We start from the raw sequence: 6,138 nt of genomic DNA on the forward strand, positions 1-6,138 counted from the left end.
TATACATATATACACATACACACACACACAAACTTTTATGTTTTACTATAATTTTCTATTAAACATTTTCTGTGCCATTTTAGGTAGACCAAGCCGGAAAACAAATAAATAAAGTCAAATAATTAAAAATAAAAATAATGTATTTTTTGCTTCAACCATGTTTTGTCTTCTACTGAGGAGTTTAATCGCTGTAGGAAAGACAGCTGATTTCTTTAAAATAGCTGTTACACGTCATGCTACTAAGAAGGACATTAAGGGCCCTGTTTTAACGATCTAAGCTCATGGTCTAAAGCGCAGGGCGCAAGTTCACTTAGGGCGAGTCCGAAGCCAGTGTGTGTGTGACTGAGATGGAGAGATTAAAAATGACACACACACACACACCCATGCACACCTGTTCTTAGCTCCGCCCCTCTCACTTTAAAAGCTTCCTCACTTCATAAATGTGATAAAGTGATATCTTGCAGTAATGATGATGTGTCATGTTTGATGAAGCACAATCTTCAAGTACATTTCATTCTCATCCTGTCTCTGTAAAAAAACAGACTTTATTACATCTACAGTGAGGAAAATAAGTATTTGAACACCCTGCTATTTTGCAAGTTCTCCCACTTGGAAATCATGGAGGGGTCTGAAATTGTCATCGTAGGTGCATGTCCACTGTGAGAGACATAATCTAAAAAAAAAAATCCAGAAATCACAATGTATGATTTTTTAACTATTTATTTGTATGATACAGCTGCAAATAAGTATTTGAACACCTGAGAAAATCAATGTTAATATTTGGTACAGTAGCCTTTGTTTGCAATTACAGAGGTCAAACGTTTCCTGTAGTTTTTCACCAGGTTTGCACACACTGCAGGAGGGATTTTGGCCCACTCCTCCACACAGATCTTCTCTAGATCAGTCAGGTTTCTGGGCTGTCGCTGAGAAACACGGAGTTTGAGCTCCCTCCAAAGATTCTCTATTGGGTTTAGGTCTGGAGACTGGCTAGGCCACGCCAGAACCTTGATATGCTTCTTACAGAGCCACTCCTTGGTTATCCTGGCTGTGTGCTTCGGGTCATTGTCATGTTGGAAGACCCAGCCTCGACCCATCTTCAATGCTCTAACCGAGGGAAGGAGGTTGTTCCCCAAAGTCTCGCAATACATGGTCCCGGTCATCCTCTCCTTAATACAGTGCAGTCGCCCTGTCCCATGTGCAGAAAAACACCCCCAAAGCATGATGCTACCACCCCCATGCTTCACAGTAGGGATGGTGTTCTTGGGATGGTACTCATCATTCTTCTTCCTCCAAACACGTTTAGTGGAATTATGACCAAAAAGTTCTATTTTGGTCTCATCTGACCACATGACTTTCTCCCATGACTCCTCTGGATCATCCAAATGGTCATTGGCAAACTTAAGACGGGCCTTGACGTGCTGGTTTAAGCAGGGGAACCTTCCGTGCCATGCATGATTTCAAACCATGACGTCTTAGTGTATTACCAACAGTAACCTTGGAAACGGTGGTCCCAGCTCTTTTCAGGTCATTGACCAGCTCCTCCCGTGTAGTTCTGGGCTGATTTCTCACCTTTCTTAGGATCATTGAGACCCCACGAGGTGAGATCTTGCATGGAGCCCCAGTCCGAGGGAGACTGACAGTCATGTTTAGCTTCTTCCATTTTCTAATGATTGCTCCAACAGTGGACCTTTTTTCACCAAGCTGCTTGGCAATTTCCCCGTAGCCCTTTCCAGCCTTGTGGAGGTGTACAATTTTGTCTCTAGTGTCTTTGGACAGCTCTTTGGTCTTGGCCATGTTAGTAGTTGGATTCTTACTGATTGTATGGGGTGGACAGGTGTCTTTATGCAGCTAACGACCTCAAACAGGTGCATCTAATTTAGAATAATAAATGGAGTGGAGGTGGACATTTTAAAGGCAGACTAACAGGTCTTTGAGGGTCAGAATTCTAGCTGATAGACAGGTGTTCAAATACTTATTTGCAGCTGTATCATACAAATAAATAGTTAAAAAATCATATATTGTGATTTCTGGATTTTTTTTTTTAGATTATGTCTCTCACAGTGGACATGCACCTACGATGACAATTTCAGACCCCTCCATGATTTCCAAGTGGGAGAACTTGCAAAATAGCAGGGTGTTCAAATACTTATTTTCCTCACTGTATTAGTCATTCACGTCTCAATCTGATGTCCCTGACTATAATAAATAAATATATATATATATATATATATATATATATGTATATATATGTATATATATATATATATATATATATATATACACATACATATACACACACACACACACACACATATATATACATATATACACATACACACACACACAAACTTTTATGTTTTACTATAATTTTCTATTAAACATTTTCTGTGCTATTTTAGGTAGACCAAGCCGGAAAACAAATAAATAAAGTCAAATAATTAAAAATAAAAATAAATAAAAATAATTTATTTTTTGATTCAACCATGTTTTGTCTTCTACTGAGGAGTTTAATCGCTGTAGGAAAGACAGCTGATTTCTTTAAAATAGCTGTTCCACGTCATGCTACTAAGTAAGACATTAAGGGCCCTGTTTTAACGATCTAAGCTCATGGTCTAAAGCGCAGGGCGCAAGTTCACTTAGGGCGAGTCCGAATCCACTTCTGCTAGTTTAACGACGGGAAAAATGGTCGGTGCTCCCGGCGCTGGTCTAAAAGCGTTGTCTCTATTCCCTTAATGAGTAATGGGTGTGTTTTGGGATTTACGTGTGTTAAACCAATCAGAGTCTCGTCTCCCATTCCCTTTAAATGCCAGTTGCGCTCGCGCCATGGAGGATTCGCTATTTACACGACGGAATTTGATAGTGGAAAGACCGAACGCGTCTCCAGAGCGCAGACGGATCTGCTTGTGCGCGAGGTTAAAGTGCGCAAGCAGAACATCTCCGGGACAAGCCGGATTCACCATATCTTTATGTACACAATAATAATCTTTTACACTGTAATCCTTTTAATTTTAATATTTGGCATGTTTGTGTGCTGCTGTGCGTCCTTGTGTGTGTAATAAGCACAGTGTACGCTCGTCGTGGACCCACCTATAGGCGCACATTACTAACGCGCTCATTAAATAACAAAAAAAATAAAAATATAGCGGCATTGACTTTAGAGCAGGTTTCAGTTGGTCAATGGCGCAGTCTATTTCTGTTGCCTCAAAATAGCAACGGTCCAACAATGCGCCAGAACACACACCTCGTTCTCAGATCAGCACCCATGGGCGCACAAATGGGCGCAAATGCATTTGCTATTTAAACAACGTGGTGCAGGATGTGAAAATGAAAACTGCGTCGGACTGAAATTAGCAAAAAACACTTGCGCCCTGCCGGGTGTAAGATAGGGCCCTAAGACTGCATTGCATTCTGTAAGACATTGAACAAATGTTATCTTATCTTCCTGATCAGACGTCAAGAGACTGTATGTTGATCAAAGATCTTCCTTGTTTGCAGAGACTGTGATGCATGATATTGAAATTGAGGGATAAGCTTCCATATGTCAACATCCTTAAAATTGAAAATCCTGTTAAACGGGAGATTATGAAAGAGGAGGTAAAGTATAGTAGATCCCGTGCATCCTTGTGCCTAATCCTGACGGTACAGTACAGTAGGTTTTTCTCAATTTTTCTTAATTTTCTCAATGTTTTCTGCAAAACTTTACACAAAATGTCCTCATTTTACACAGGTTTAACAATGTTCTCATTCAGATCATTCACATAATATAATTAACTCAAGTGTCACACTTTGTACTCAAAGAGCACACATGTAGGGCATATATAAACACAGGATAATTACAGCACACAACAGCAGTACATCAGATGGGAGAACTTTCATTGTTCTGTGAACAGTAATAGCACACGTGTACTCTCTCAAACTCATAACTGCAAATTGATTTGTAACCAAGTATTTCTAACATGTATATTTGCTGAACTGAGAGACGACTGCCTAGAGGAGCGAGAGAAAGTCTTTTGTAAGAAGACTACACTTTTAAAGAGGCAAAAGAGTTCTCCAGGAAGTTTTCAAAACCCCAACAAAACTACAGAACAGACGTTTATTTAGGCATCAGTTCTCTCCCAGCTGAAGTGTTCACGGATCATAACCCCTGATTTGTCAAATAACAACCAGTGTCTGATGAGATGGTCATTAATTTTGCAGGAATTTCAATTGGAAATACAACACAAGAAAGGAAATTATTATTATTGCTGATGCTCTTTCCAGGTCTGTTGGTATGTGGTGGTTTTTCATTGAATTTTGCTGATATATTGTTTTTTTAGGGGTTCAAGTGCATAACATTAAAACCCTATTGTAATTGTTGAATTTTCCAATGATTCTCCCCTCAAATTGATCAGGCAGACCAAACCGTAAGTCGTAGAGACTTGAAACTTTGAGGGCTGGTAGCTCTCACACCGTCTACAACATGACCAAGTCTCGCCCCGATTGGCCTGACGGGGGCGCTACAGCGGACAAAAGTGTGAAATGGATCATAACTCCTAAACCGTACAAGTCGTTGGAATCCTCAAGAGGGACAAAATGCCTCAGATTCGATCGTCGCCCTGGTGAATTTCTTTTTAAAAACCTACTTTTGCAAACTAGTCGTAGGATTTTGGTCCTAGAGCAGCAAGATTCTCTGATTGTCAATAATTATCAAAAAGAAAAAGTTGACATTTCAATTCACAGTCTCTAAGGGAACGTTTGAAGTGGGAGGAGCCACTTTTACTAAAATGGCTATAACTTGTGAATGGAATGAGATAATTTCACATATTTAAGAGCTCATTCTGTGGTCCACGTGCTCACTGGCCACTTGGTGGTGCTATAACATGGAAAAAAAACGAAACCCTAAGTCTGATTTACTTGAAAATTGGTATGCGGTGTCTTCATCCAAGGTGCCAAGACTGACTTTTAGGACATTCGCGTATCTTGAAGAACGCGACCGGCAGCGTCCAATGAATTTTGAGCAGCTATCAGACAAGAAACTTGGTGGGCATGTTCGACTCATGGCCATAGAGGTCTGTAAGAATTAAAAAAAAAAAAAAAGCCACTAGTTGGCGCCAACAAGTTTTATGCATCTGTAATCACATGATGTGTCCCCACAATATTCAGATCATTTGATAGCTCTCCTCATACTGAACAACTTTGCCTTGAGAACCACTGCTGTCAATCAAATCGTTCATTAAATATTCACGATTATGTAAAAAAAAAAAACTTTTGCAAGCTAGTCCTAGGTTTGTCGCTCAACCTCAATAAAACAAAAACCAGTGCAGTACAATTCTCTGGACTCTCTAGTTCAATAATTATCAAACAAATATTGATATCGCAAAATACACTCAAAAGCCTATAAATCCTAAACGAAAACGCCACGAAATTTAGTGAGCACATGCGACATATGATTCTAAACAAGCATGCCAACTTTTATGGAGATTGGACCATAGCTGGCACTACAACTGTTAAAAAGCTTTAAAAACCAAATATTTCCTATGGTAATTTGCCTGTATTGGCTGTAAATGGTCTTTTCCATCTATGATCTAAGTGGTTACATGCTTGCTAAATAAAACAATCCCCTTTCACGCATTGGCTTAAAGGCCTTAAAGTGCTTGAACCCCGATATTTGCTGCTTGTAGCTATATTTTTGTTTCTTTTTACTAACACAAGTTTGTTTCTCATTGGTGGGGGTGTTATGTCCTCTGACGTATATGGTATTAAACTGTGGTTTGTGGACATCTTTTTTTGTGGATTTCTTCTGTTATTGTTGCTAGTGTTGTTAGTAATCTGCCGATATTTAAAGGTGGAGAGAAGTTTTTTTTTCCCTTTCTATTATTATTATTATTGTGTCGGTATTAAAAGGTAATCTGTAAATAGAGTAATGCCACTATCTTGGAGGAGATGGGCGCCCATATTTTGAAAAGTATATTTTCTCCTGGTTTGAAATAGATATGGAGTTAGGGAGGTGAAATATATATTTTTTTACTTTTACTTTTCTTAGGTTATGGTAGCATTTAAATAAAAAGCTAGTTCCTGTTTTCGCTTGTTATTTTGGCATATACCCATTTCCGAAGCTCATGTAGTGGCATGTAAAAAGACGTTCTTCATTTATGTTAC

The sequence above is a fragment of the Abramis brama genome, assembly GCF_963993115.1.
Source record: "Abramis brama genome assembly, chromosome: 22".
NCBI classification, from domain to species: Eukaryota; Metazoa; Chordata; class Actinopteri; order Cypriniformes; family Leuciscidae; genus Abramis; species Abramis brama.